This window comes from Somniosus microcephalus, chromosome 21, assembly GCF_052327205.1.
Source record: "Somniosus microcephalus isolate GS21.2 chromosome 21, FLI_Smic_1.0, whole genome shotgun sequence".
Taxonomy (NCBI): domain Eukaryota; kingdom Metazoa; phylum Chordata; class Chondrichthyes; order Squaliformes; family Somniosidae; genus Somniosus; species Somniosus microcephalus.
This window is the reverse complement of record NC_141007.1, coordinates 22939663-22954299: the sequence shown is the minus strand read 5'-3', so window position 1 is coordinate 22954299 and position 14637 is coordinate 22939663. Positions and strand designations below refer to the sequence as shown.

Here is a 14637-nt window from a genome sequence, read left to right as displayed (position 1 = left end):
TTAGCAGATTTGACATCATTTGTTTGAAGAGTACCTGTTGCTGTTGCGTACCAGTGTGAGTCACTTTAATTATATGCAAATTAATTTGATGGTTTAGAGAGAAGAGGTGCATAATAACCTTTCAAAACCTGTTTGAAGATTACGGATCACAGTTTTGATGTTACTGCTGCAAGAGATTCCCAGGTGAGAGTGACAGTCAGTCTATCTTTTGACCTTGGGGATTCTGGTTGGGAGTCCGAACATTGCAGCAACATTGTGATTGGATCACGAGGCTTATAATTGAGATTCAGATAGCGTAACATTATAGGTAAGGAGAGATTGGAATTTGTGTTTCTTAATTGAGAATGCAGAGTTACAAGTGTAGTGGGGCTTGATTTTGTGTCACTTAGTTGGGAATTCAATGTTGTGGAGTTGTAACTTTAAGGGGATTGCATTTTTTTTTCTTCCACCCCACTCCCCAAAGGCACTTATATACATACAAGTTGTTGTATGTGGTGAGAACATAGGAACAGGAGGAGGCCATTCAGCCCCTTGAGCCTGTTCAACCAATCAATTAGATCATAGCTGATCTGTATCTTAACTTCAATTGCCCGCCTTGGTTCCATATTCCTTATTACCCTTGCCGAATAAAAAGCTATCAATCTCAGTTTTGAAATTTTCAATTGACCCCCCAGCCTCAATAGCTTTCTGGGGGAGAGAGTTCCAGATTTCTACTACCCTTTGTGTGAAGAAGTGCTTCCTGACATCACCCCTGAACAGCCTGGCTCTAATTTAATGTTCTGCCCCCTTGTTCTGGACTCTCATGCCAGAGGAAATAGTTTCTCTCTCTCTACCCTATCAACTCCTTTAATCATCGTAAACACCACAATTAGATCACCCCTTAATCTTCTATACAATTCCATGCAGGGAGAGCAATCCTTTGAGTACAAAGTTTCTAGTGTGAGTCCTATTAGTTTAATAGAATCATAGAAGTTTACAGCAGAAGGAGGCCATTTGGCCCATTGTGTCTGTGCCAGCTGTTTGCTAGAGCAATCCAAAACTAATCCAACTGCCCCACTCTCTCCCTATAGCCTGCTATCTTCTTCTAGATCAACTATTTATCCTCTTTTCCCTTAAAAGATACAATGGTCAACTATTTCCTGTAGCATAGCATCCTCTGATCCAACAACTCCCTGTAAAAAAAAAATCTCCTAACATCTTTCCTTCCTTGTCGTAGTGACAATTTTAAATTTGTAACCCCTCATCACTGACCCCCCAACCAGAGGAAGTAGATGTTCCTTCATCACCCTTTAGAGCCCTTCATATGATTGCATCTTTGAAAGTTTAGGTTGCACTGCCTGGTCAGACAGTAAATTCAGTCATATCTTGTCTTCCATATTTTTGCAAAATTTACATCAGTTCTATTACACATCATTAAAAAAAAAAGGGCTAACTGTTTGTTCTATATGTTTCTGCAGAATTTGTTTCATAAAGATTGAATGCTATGGGGTCCGATGAGATTGTTGGAATAGGTAAAAATGACAGGGGCCGAGACATGGAGAAAATTAAATGAAAAACGAATGCTGTTAGCTCGGCTCTGCCAAGAGAACACAACAGAATTTGATTAAGTTAGAAAACCTTCCCTTGTCAAAATCCAAACGCAAAGCAGTACATTCTGGATGGCAGGATTGGTATTTAATGTAAAGCAGGTGACTAGAAGACTTTGAAAAGGGGAGACACACACGAAATACTAACATTCAGACTCCCATTAGAATGATGTCAGAGCTGGATAAAGCCAGAACACATGGTATCCTGGCTGCCCAAGTAGCCATCCTGGGCATTGAAGGTGCTGAACAATTATTTCTTGAAAGGAACAACAGGACCATTTTTCCCATCCTACTATAGCAATATTTCAAAACCATTAAGGCTACGGGAGGAAATATTACTTTTTAGCACGCAGCTACTGCCACATATGTTCAATTCAATTTCTTTAAGTGTTAAGCCTTAAGTGATACAACATGCAGGTGTTTCAAGCAGCAGAAACCCGGAATCCTTTTTCTGAATATCCACTAAAGAGTTCCGACAACCAGCTCCGAGCAATTCAAACTCTTCAAGCATAAGGCACAAGTGGCGTCCAATGCATTAGATACAAACATGTGAAAAAAGACGGGCAAGAAAAGACTGCCCGGTCCATCAAGCTCGCCTCACACTCATGATGGCCGGAGCATCATGATTGAACATTTGTTCCATCCCCACCACCTCCTGCCACCCATCTCCTCCCCCCTGCCTGTTAGATCCGTGGTTCAGTGGATAAAGAATTATACGGATGCTGTACATAAACAAACAACAGGTCTTTACTGGAGGAGGGTCATCTCTAGACTGGAGTACAGAGGCATGCGCACAGCTTATATACCGGTGTGGTTACTGCCGGTACTACAGTATACAGGAGCTGTAAAAAGTAGTTCTGACTTAAAGCACATACACTACAATTCCTCCCTTTTTAGATTAATAATACCCCTTAATATTCAAATAACAATTACATTTTTACATGTACATTCAATAACAAAAAGTCCATTTATAGATTCAGTCTTTGTGGCGGCTTCCTGACCCTTTCGGGATAGCGCCTTTCCGGAGGTTCTTGTTCTTGGTGCAGAGGCGATTCTGACTCCTTTTTATCGGGTAGTTCATCGGGTTCCACTGCTACTGGGTCTGAAGTAGATATTACCGGTATGTCGGGTTCATCCCCAGGTACTCGAGACATGGGGTTGATGCCTTCCTGTGATGCTAAGATCTGATCGACGTGGCGTCTCACAATGTTCTCCCCGACATCCACTGTGTACATTAATGGCCCCTGCCTTGTACATATCGTTCCGGGTTGCCACTTCTCTGTTCGATAGTCACGGGCCAAGACTGGTTGCCCTACATTGAAGCTCCTTGTCGGCTTCTCGTTGATGTGCTGGAATTGTTTGTCCTCAACATTTTTTCGCACATTTGGTCTGAGCAAATCCAGACGAGATCTCAACCTTCTGTTAAAGAACATCATGGCCGGGGTCTGGTTGGTAACTGCATGTGTCGCGTTTCGGTAGGCTAATAAGAAATTGTCCATCTTATGCTGTAGTGGAATTTCCTCGTCGCACATGGCCTTTATCGCCTCTCAGCCAATCCATTGGTGGCTGGATGATACGGGGCGGATGTGTAATGCCTTACCCCATTCCTTTTCATGAATTTTTGGAACTCGTCGGACACAAACTGTGGTCCATTATCAGAGCAGATCTGCTCTGGCGAACCGTTTCTGGCAAATATGGTCCGTAGGGCTGCAATCGTTTTCTCTGTAGTGGTTGAAGACATCTTTATCACCTCAGGCCACTTTGAATGAGCATCCACTGCTATTAAGAACATTGAGTCCATGAATGGACCAGTGAAATCAATGTGCACCCCTTGCCATGGAGAGGAGGGCCACTCCCATGGGTGTACAGGGGCATGTGGTGGTGCATTTTGGACCTTCTGGCATCCTAAGCAGCTCTTAGTTAGGTCTTCGATTTGTTGATCGATTCCCGGCCACCACACATAAGTCCTAGCAAGGCTTTTCATTTTCACTCCCCCCAGATGACCTTCATGTAGCTCCTTTAGCACTCTCTCCCTTAACTTGGGTGGAATCACCACTCTGGATCCACACATCACTGTCCCCTGGCATACTGACAGCTGTTCTCTTCTGGATGAGAATGCTGGCAACAGTGAGTCGCCATGTGTTGGCCATCCCCTCATCGTCAATTCATATACCCGTAACAGCGTCGGATCATTGCGGGTCTCCTTCTCTATATCCGCGTTTGTTACTGGCAATCGTTCAATTATCGACGAATAAAATATCTCGATAGGGTCCACTGCTGGTGCTTCCTCCACCGTAGGCAGTGGCAGGCGCGATAGCCCATCAGCGTTCCCATGCTGTTTCGTGCCTTTATATTCTATTTCATATTGATTCGCCCCTAGAAACAGGGGCCATCTTTGTAACCGCTGTGCAGTCATTACTGGCACGCCCTTCTTAGGATTAAAGATGGAGACAAGTGGTTGGTGGTCAGTCAGCAAGGTGAACTTCTGCCCATGCAGATAATGGTTGAATTTTTTTACTCCCCATACTAGGCTGAGGGCCTCCCTGTCAATCTGGGCGTAATTGCGTTCGGCTGAGGTTAGTGACCGAGACGCAAAGGCCACTGGCCTCTCCAACCCGTCTGGGAATTTGTGCGACAGCACCGCTCCAATGCCGTATGGTGATGCATCATATGCCAAACGAATTGGTAGTGCTGGGTTGAAATGGGCCAACACCTCTTTTGATGTGATCAATTCTTTACACTTCTGGAAAGCTCGTCTACGTTCGTCATCCCACTTCCATGGTACCCCTGTTTGCAGTAGGGTGTTCAGCGGGTGTAGTACCATAGACAAATTTGGTAAGAACTTGTGGTAATAGTTTACCAGCCCGAGGAACGACCTCAGTTGTGACACATTTTCCGGTGCTGGAGCCTTGACTACTGCCTCAATCTTGTCAGGGGACTTATGTAACCCCTCTTCATCAATAACGTGGCTGCAATATGAGATCTGTTTCTGGAAAAACTTGCACTTGTGGCGATTAGCTCGTAGCCCATATTCCTTTAATCTGGCGAGCACCTTCTCCAAGTTAGCGAGGTGATCACCGTCATTTTCGCCCGTGACCAAGATGTCGGCCAAATAACACTGGGTCCCTGGAATCCCTTGCAGGACCTGATCCATCGCCCTTTGCCAGATAGCAGGAGCCGAGGCTACTCCAAACACCAGCTGGTTGTATGGATAGAAACCTTTATGGGTGTTGATCGTAAAGTAATGTTTCGAAGCTTCTTCTACCTCCATTTGCAAGTACGCCTGGGCTAGATCAATTTTGGTGAAGTGTTTACCACCAGATAGCGAGGCGAAAATATTCTCAATTCGTGGAAGCGGATATTGCGCCGTGTGAAGGACTGGGTTCACGGTCACCTTAAAATACCCACAGATGCGGATCTTCTTTGGTTCCCCAGGCGTATTACTCAACGACCTCTTCATTACAGGGACGATGGGTGTAGCCCACTCGCTCCAGTCCACTTTGGACAGTACTCCTGAACGTTCCAACCCTTCCAGCTCTGCTTCAACCGCTGGTCTGATCGCATAAGGCACTGGTCTGGCCTTCAGAAACTTTGGGCTTGCATTATCCTCTATTTTAATTGTTGCTGTTATTCTTTTTGGTGTTCCTCGTCCCTCCTGGAACACTTCTTTTGCGTCAGTTAGCATTTTTGACAGTCGTCCAGGTGTGACGTCGTCATCCTTTTTGGCCTCCACCTTCAGTGCCTGTATGGAATGCCAATCTAAATGTATCTTCCGGATCCACTCACGTCCTAGCAGTGGTGGGCCTCCATTTGGCAATACATATATATCCATTTTAGCTATTTCCTGACCTTTATATGTCACTTTCACCCTTATTTTTCCTTTGGGGTAGACTTTTTGCCCTGTATACGTCTTCAAGACAATCTCTGTAGCTTTCAAGGGTATGTGTGAAAATAGCCGCTTGTAGTCTCTTTGATTTATGACGGTTAGAGCTGACCCTGTGTCCAATTCCATTTCCACTTGGACTCCGTCTATCTTGAGTGTAACCCAGATAGTCTGGTGATCCTCTATTTCGGTTACATTATGTAGTTTCAGACAACCCAGCTCCTTGCTTCCGGAGTCTGTGTCACTTTTCTGTTCGTCTGAACCACTGTCCATCACCTGGTGTACCTTTTTGTACTTCTCCTGTGGAGATTTCTTACTGTTGGTTTTCTTCCCAGACCTGCAGACTCTTGCTATGTGTCCTGCTTTCCCACACTGTCTGCACACTTGGTCCTTGAACCAACAATCTTTCTGGTCATGTGTTGTTCTGCCGCAGCGATAGCACTTCCCTGTTCCATAGGTCATTTCGTTGGTGCCATATTCTTGCGGTCTCCGTTGTATCTCTGCAGCGCCCCTTGCGGCTGCTTCGTGTGATACTGCCATACTGAAAGCTTTGTCCAGCGTAAGGTCCTTTTCTGATAGAAGCCATTTCTGGGTTCCTTCACTTTGTAGCCCACACACAAACTTGTCCCTTAACGTGTCTGCTAGTCCCGCTCCAAACTGGCAGTATTTCGATAGCTTGCGCAGTTCCGTTAGGTACTCAGCATTGCTTTCGTCTTTGTGTTGGTTCCTTTTATGGAACTTAAATCGTTCTGCTATCAGCAGCGGTGTGGGGTTTAAGTGGTCCTGTAGGATTTCTACTATGCTTTCAAAATTCTTGTTTACCGGCTTCTCTGGGGTTATTAGATTTCGCAGTAACCCATAAGTTTTTGCACCCATGGAATTTAACAGAACCAGTGCTTTATTAGCATCTGGCACTTCATTCGCCCTGCAGTACACCTCAATACGTTCCACATATGTTGCCCAATCTTCGACTTCATTGTCGAACGTAGAGATACTGCCACTCTTCGGCATCCTTGGTTGTGCATTAACTATCACCAATGGCGTCTCCCGCGCTTCCCCTTCTTCTCCGCTGGCACAAAATGGCATCTCCCGCGCTTTCCTTCCTTCCCGCGCTCGCCCGTCTTCTCCGCTGCGGCTTCGCAAAATGGCGTCTCCCGCGCTCTTCCTTCTTCTCCGTGGCTCAATGGCATCTCCCCTTGCTTCGCCCCGCGGACCCTGATAAGCCCGTGATCCCTGGCTGTGCTCTGCGCGTTCTTCTCTTGATATTTGTCGACGCCGCTCAGTCTAGAACCCGGCTGTTTCTTACCCTCTCTCTCTCCGGTTTTGCAGTATTTTTCCACGACGCCGCTCGGTGATCAACCCCCGGCTGCGCCCTGCTCTCTTCACCCTTTTTCTTACCCCGTCGACGCTGCCCGGCTCTCTCTCTCTGCCGTCGGTCGGCTCCAGCCACCGCTGCTCGGGAAGGGTCTGCTCAGGACCTGTCATCGGTCTCTTACTGCTTGTTGTGGCTGGGGAACCAAGCCCGGCTCTCCACAGCCTCCCCAGCGAAGTTGGATCTCTGCCTGACTGCTGGGCGGTTGCTCGCGGTCGACGCCCGTGTTCCTGGACTCGACTATTTTTTTGTTGTTGTTTTTTTTTGTTTAATGTTGCAGGTAGATTCGCATCAACCCTCGTCGCCACTGTTAGATCCGTGGTTCGGTTGATAAAGAATTACACGGATGCTGTACATAAACAAACAACAGGCCTTTACTGGAGGAGGGTCATCTCTAGACTGGAGTACAGAGGCATGTGCACAGCTCTGGTGTGGTTACTGCCGGTACTACAGTATACAGGAGCTGTAAAAAGTAGTTCTGACTTAAAGCACATACACTACACTGCCCACCCCCCACCCCACCCCACACCCCACACTGCAGCTATGTAATCTCAGGGGTGAGGCAAAGGGAATGAGGTGGGTTGGCATTGGTCATTTCCCCCACACAATGGGTTCTGCGCCGGGACTTTGGGGGAGTGCTAATGGGAAGCTAATGCTTCCATACAGAAAGGGACAGAAAATTAAATTGTTAATATTTTCCTACAGCGTGGTGATCCTCAGGAATGCATTGCTGGCTGGTGCAGTGGGTGCGGTCGCTCTGCATACCTTCAAGAGGGAGCTGGACCGGTTCTTGGCTGGGGCAGAGATGGCATCATATAGAAGGTAAATGGATTAACAGATAACATACACAAGGTCCATGTGATCTCCATGTGGACTATTTTGATTGCCTGAGGGTGTAAGAGTGGAATTTTTTGGAGTTTTCCCCCTTATTGGCCCTGGTTTTCTTTGTTGCTTTTTTTTGTCTCTCCCAGGAGATTACATGGCTGCAGGGTGGGGGGTTGGCGGTGGGGGCGGGGGGGGAGGTGTAGAAAGTGTCTAGTTCTGGTGCTCCAGGCATCATGAGTGCAGGGCAGACTTGATGGACCAGCTGGTCTTTTCCTGACCGTCCTTTTTGAGCGTTCCTATGAGTCAACCCAGGCCACTCTCTCAGTGATCTATTACACAGGGCACAGGCAGAGGCCAGGAACAAGTTGAGTGTCGACCCTACAGACAGACAGAATAAAGACCTAAAGAGTAGGAGAAAATAACTCCAAAAGTAGACAACTACATGAACAGCAACACAATAGAAAACAAGCAATCTTAGCAGCAGGAAAAGCTATGAGGCCCAACAAACCCATTCCTTTTTCATTGCACCAACTGCAAATTAGATCGATTTCTTTCAGAAAATAACCTTTTGGGATACAGTATATGAGTAATTTGCAACATGATGGGTGGTGAGTGTAACATGCTTGGGAAGAACAGGTGACTCTGGACCTATGGTTCCCACAGCTCTCCAGCACTGGGGCTTTCCTTGTATTATACCTGGGTCTGTTGTAGACTAATTGAGAGAGACTGATTGCAATGATTACTCCATTATCGCTGTATCATGTGCCTACCAGGATGGTAGAAGGTGAACTTGTTGGATCTTGGTCTTTTTAGTCCAGCAATTGTTATGTTCTGTCCTGCCTCCTCACCACATCCATCGGTGTCCTCTTTCTCATAAAACACAACTATTTATCCCTTGAACTCATTTATACTAATGGATCAATTAATTCCTTGAACATTCCTAAATCGGATGAGATGCCAGACCCTTTTAAATTAATTTATTCTGCTTTAAGGAGATGTGCTATCTTCTGATGGAGACATTTCACAGGGAAAGGTGGTTCCTGGAACAGCTAGCACCAAACTGTACCTTGAAAACCTACATTCACGAACCATATACAAGCAGATGAAAGCTATTTGCTTGTTTGAGGCCCTTGTGGATCAGACTATTGTGATGAAATATTCCATTCATCACTCATCAGTATTTCTCTGCCTGTGACTGTGGTTGGTTTCAGTTTCATTTCCATTGTATTGTACTGTGTGTAGGGCTCCGCCCATACCTGGCTCCTATGTAAGCTGGCCCAGCCTGCAGCACATCCAGTACGGCAGACCTCTGGATGGAAGATACATTCTCCTCTGTGTGTTACCTTCTAAGTCAATAAAAGCCTTGTTTTGTTTCGCTAACATCGAGTCTCGGATTTATTGAGGCACATCAATTTTATTGACTTAATTTTCAACACAATGGATCAACTCTTGAAACCCGAACGTTTGGATTTGGACCAGCATGCTTCAGGCGCATCGGCACACTTCGGACACTGGTTTATGTGTATGGAATTCTTCCTGGACAATTCCGCAGCCGTCAAAGACGCTACGGAGGCTGCGAGTATGAAACTCGGAATTCTGCGGAATTGGGTAAGCCACCGGGTTTACCCCCTCATCCAAGACGCCGACACGTACCCGGCCGCCTGCGACATCTTAAAGGCGCATTACCAGCAGCCTACGAATGAGGTGTATGCTAGGCATCTGCTCGCTACTCGCGCACAGCGACCTGGGGAATCGGTGGAGGAGTTCCTAGGCACCCTGAAAATGCTTGGCAAAGACTGCAAGTGCCAAGATGTAAAAGCCGCAGTGTACACTGACGAGCTTGTTCGCGATGCATTTATCACAGGCCTCAGCTCCACTTACATCCGGCAGAGACTGCTGGAAAAAACGGGATTGGACCTGAAACAGGCTGCGGACACAGCACGATCCCTGGATGTGGCCCAGAGAAACTCGGACGCCTACTCTTCAGCCCGCGCCGTCCACGCCGCCACGTGTGCACCAAGGGCGCCGCCATCTTGGAAGGCATCTTCCCCGCCCGGCAGCCCGACACCGTCGGGGCCCCGCTCTCCCCCCAGAAGCCCTACGACAGCCGCGACGCGTCGGGGACCCAACTGCTACTTCCGCGGGCAGCCGAAGCACACCAGAAACCTATGCCCGGCGAAAGGCACCACCTGCTTTAAGTGCGGTAAGAAGGGGCACTTCGGGAAGGTGTGCAGAGGGAACCCCGCCGGAAAACCCGCCACCGCCGCGTGTGCGCCGTGGGAGCGGCCATCTTGGACGCCATCTTGCCCGACCTCGTGGGGTCCACCATCTTGTGAGCAGACAGCGTGGACGTCATCTTGTCTCGATCAGGGCCCTACAGTGGCATCGGTCACAGTGGACCAGACCAGGCCGCACCCGCTATCCAAATCAATGGTGGACATCGAGGTAAACGGGTGCAGGGTTAAATGTTTAATTGACAGTGGAAGCACGGAGAGTTTTATCCACCCTGAACTGGTACAACAACTCCCCCTAAAGGTGGTCCCTACTCGGGGTACCATCTCTATGGCTGATAAAACCCAGACATCGACCATTATGGGTTACTGCACGGTACAATTGTCCGTTAACGGAACTGTATACGATAATTTTAAAGTATTAATCATGAAGAATCTATGTGCGAGCGTGATCTTGGGCCTGGATTTCCAGTGCTACCACCAAAGCATCACGCTCAATTACGGTGGGTCCCAGCCGCCCCTCACAGTGTGCGGTCTGGCTACCCTGAAGGTAAAGCCGCCTTCGCTATTCGCGAACCTTACCCCTAACTGCCGGCCAATAGCGACCAAAAGCAGGAGGTACAGCTGGGAGGACAGGCGGTTTATCGCGACCGAGGTAGACAGGCTCCTGAAAGAGCGCATTATTGAACGCAGCAATAGCCCGTGGCGCGCCCAAGTGGTGGTGGTAAGGGGTAGCGAGAAGAAACGGATGGTGATCGACTATAGCCAAACGATCAACAGGTACACCCAACTAGACGCCTACCCGCTACCCCGCATATCAGAAATGGTGAACCAAATCGCCCAATACCGGGTGTTCTCCACCATCGACCTCAAGTCAGCGTACCACCAGCTCCCTATCAGACCAGAGGACCGCCCGTACACCGCCTTCGAGGCGAACGGACGCCTCTACCAATTCCTCAGAGTCCCCTTTGGGGTGACGAATGGGGTCTCGGTCTTCCAGAGGGAGATGGACCGCATGGTCGATGACCACCACTTGCAGGCAACCTTCCCCTACCTCGACAACGTCACCATCTGCGGTCACAACCAGCAGGATCACGACTCGAACCTCGAGAGGTTCCTGAAAACCGCACAAAAACTCAACCTCACCTACAACGAGGACAAGTGCGTTTACAACACCACGCGCCTCTGCATACTAGGCAGCGTGGTGGAGAATGGGGAAATCGGACCAGACCCCGACCGATTGCGCCCCCTACAGGAGCTGCCCCTGCCCAACACTCCCAAAGCCCTGAAAAGGTGCCTGGGGTTATTTTCTTATTATTCCCAATGGGTCCCCCACTACTCCGACAAAGCCCGCCCCCTCTTGAAAGCATCCTCTTTTCCGCTCTCTGCTGAGGCCCATGCCGCCTTCAAAAGCATTAAGCAGGATATTGAGCGGGCCACGCTACAGGCAGTGGACGAGAACACTCCCTTTCAAGTGGAAAGTGATGCGTCTGACTTTGCCTTGGCGGCCACCCTCAACCAGGCGAGGCGGCCCGTAGCTTTCTTCTCGAGGACCCTCCAAGGGCCCGAGATCAGACACTCCTCCGTAGAAAAGGAGGCCCAAGCCATCGTGGAGGCAGTGCGCCACTGGCGCCACTACCTAGCTGGCAAACGCTTCACCCTACTTACCAACCAGCGGTCGGTAGCGTTTATGTTCAATAATAAACAGAGGGGGAAGATTAAAAATGATAAGATTCTTAGGTGGCGGATCGAGCTCTCCACCTTCGATTATGACATCATTTACCGGCCAGGGGCCCTTAACGAATCCCCCGACGCCCTCTCATGAGGGATGTGTGCCAGCGCCACCGGGGATCGGCTACAGACCCTCCACAATGACCTCTGCCACCTAGGGGTCACGCGGCTGTTCCACTTCATAAAGTCCCACAACTTACCCTACTCGATTGAGGAAGTTCGGTCCCTAACCAGGAACTGTCGCAATTGCGCTGAGTGCAAGCCTCGGTTCTACCGCCCAGATAGAGCCCACTTAATCAAAGCTACACGGCCCTTTGAGCGGCTCAGCTTAGATTTCAAGGGCCCCCTCCCGTCCGTCGACCGCAATGTTTACTTCCTGAACATTGTGGACGAATACTCTCGTTTCCCATTCGCCTTCCCCTGCCCAGACATGACCAGCGCCACGGTCATTAAATGCCTCAACAGCCTGTTCTGCCTGTTCGGTATGCCGAGCTACATCCATACGGATAGGGGGGCGTCCTTCATGAGTGAAGAGCTACGCCAGTACATGCTGTCCAGGGGGATCGCCACGAGCCGTACCACCAGCTACAACCCCTGGGGTAATGGTCAAGTGGAGCGAGAGAACGGGACAGTATGGAAAGCAGTCACTCTAGCTCTAAGGACCAAAGGCCTCCCTATCTCCCGCTGGCAGGAAGTCCTCCCAGATGTGCTCCATTCGATACGGTCGCTATTGTGTACTGCCACTAAAGCCACGCCTCACGAGCGAATGTTTGTCTTTCCCCGGAAATCCACCTCAGGCGTATCCATGCCGTCATGGCTCTCCACCCCAGGTCCGGTATTCATGCGAAGGCATGTGAGGGGCCACAAGACGGACCCTCTCGTGGAGTCAGTGCACCTACTCCACGCCAACCCCCAATACGCGTATGTCCGGCACGCCGACGGAAGGGAGGACACCGTGTCCATAAAAGACGTCGCCCCAGCTGGTAACGACAACAACCACGACAACAGCAGCAACAATGACCACAGCAACTCTTACCCACCCACTACTCTTTCATCACCCCCGGAAGAACATCGACCAACGGTACCCCCACCAACTACCCCTTCAACAACCCTGGCGACACCCCCGGCAGAGACTCAGGAGGCCACCGGGGACACCCAGCCAACACCCGCGGCACCACAACAGCCACGTCGGTCGCAGAGGACTATCAAACCCCCGAACAGACTAAATCTATAGAAGGGGTGAATGTGATGAAATATTCCATTCATCACTCATTAGTATTTCTCTGCCTGTGACTGTGGTTGGTTTCAGTTTCATTTCCATTGTATTGTACTGTGTGTAGGGCTCCGCCCATACCTGGCTCCTATGTAAGCTGGCCCAGCCTGCAGCACATCCAGTACGGCAGACCTCTGGATGGAAGATACATTCTCCTCTGTGTGTTACCTTCTAAGTCAATAAAAGCCTTGTTTTGTTTCGCTAACATCGAGTCTCGGATTTATTGAGGCACATCAACTATATCCTAGTACAGCATTTACTGACACAGTTCATGTTCAAATGTTGTTTTCTCATTGCATGCGTGCGATTGTTCTTAATCTGCTAATATCAAACCACACTGTCTTGTTTTATCACAATCTGCTGCAAAAGCATTTTTTTCCTTTGAAAAATGAAATCCCTGCTGAAGAGCTTATTATAAAAATTAAGACACGACAGCACAACTGATAATGAGTTCAGGTCACTGCACAAAGTCTAATGGCAAACTTTGTTAACTGTCTGGAGAAGGTGCAAAAAAGATTTACAAGGATGATACCAGAACAGAGAGGTTATAACTATCAGGAAAAACTGAACAGTCTGGGACTCTCTTCTCTTAAAAAAAAAAGAGAAGGCAGAGGGGTGACCTGATAGAAGTCTTTATAATTATGAAAGGGTTTGATAGGGTAGATTTAGAGATGTTTCCACTTGTGGGGGAGTCCAAAACAAGAGGCCATAAATCTAGTCACTAATAAATCCAATAAGGAATTCCCAGAGAGTGGTTAGAATGTGGAACTTGTTACCACATGGAGTAGTTGTGGTGAATAGCATAGATACATTTAAGGGGAAGCTAAATAAACACAAGGGAGAAAAGAACTGAAGAATATGCTGATGCGGTTTGATGAGGTAGGGTGGGAGGAGGCTCGTGTGGAGCATAAACACTGGCATGGACCGGTTGGACCGAACGGCCTGTTTCTTTTTAGACCATTTCCTGCTATTCCCCCTACTTTCAATGGATATGGGAAGGGATGGGGAAATAGATCCTACACTTCCCACATGACAAGGCTACTACAGGAAACTTTCTGGTATCCGGCACTGATGGGACCGAGCTGGTGCCGGTCGATCAACACTGCCGGAGAAACTAGCGCTAATGTTAAAACATACGGAGCTTCTGAGCTCCGTATCTAGCAACAAACCCTGTTGCTTAGCAACAGCTTCAAAACAGTCGGCGCAGCTTGCAAGCATCTCTGTAGCTAAGCAACAGCTTCAGCTAGACGCTTGCAGAGCCAGGAATGGAGAAAAAAAGCAACGAAAAGTAAAAAAAGTTATCTGAACCGACTCCTGAATTTTGCCGGTGGATAGAGCATTCCGGAGATTTAACCTCCGTTTAAACGAAAGTTTCCTGTATTATGGAAAATAAGAGGCACATGGAAACCTATGTTGTAAGTCGCTTGTAGGGAAACCTAACGAAAATGAACACATTTTTTTGGTGTTTAACCGCAATTAGGCAACAACATCTGTTCTCATTGGAAAATAGAGAAGCTGGGACATGATCCAAGTTTGTAACCTAATGAATGGAATCAACAAGTGGATTTCCAGGGGCACTCTTTGCAAGACCAGGAAAGAGAAGGACAGGATATGATTGTAAGGTAAATGCTACTTAAAAAGTTAACTTCTTAATGTTCAGTTAGGCACTTGTGTCCAAGTAGAGCACATGCTGACTCAGTTCGTGCATTAGCAAAGGACATGGACAGATTTGTAAT

The 14637-nt window shown here is 48.3% G+C and overlaps 1 protein-coding gene across 1 annotated transcript in view; it reads right to left on the bottom strand.

Moving 5' to 3' along the window:
• The window catches only part of cacna1g (calcium channel, voltage-dependent, T type, alpha 1G subunit), a 372735-nt gene that overhangs the window by 338850 nt on the left and 19248 nt on the right, over window positions 1-14637 (bottom strand). The window lies entirely within an intron of this gene.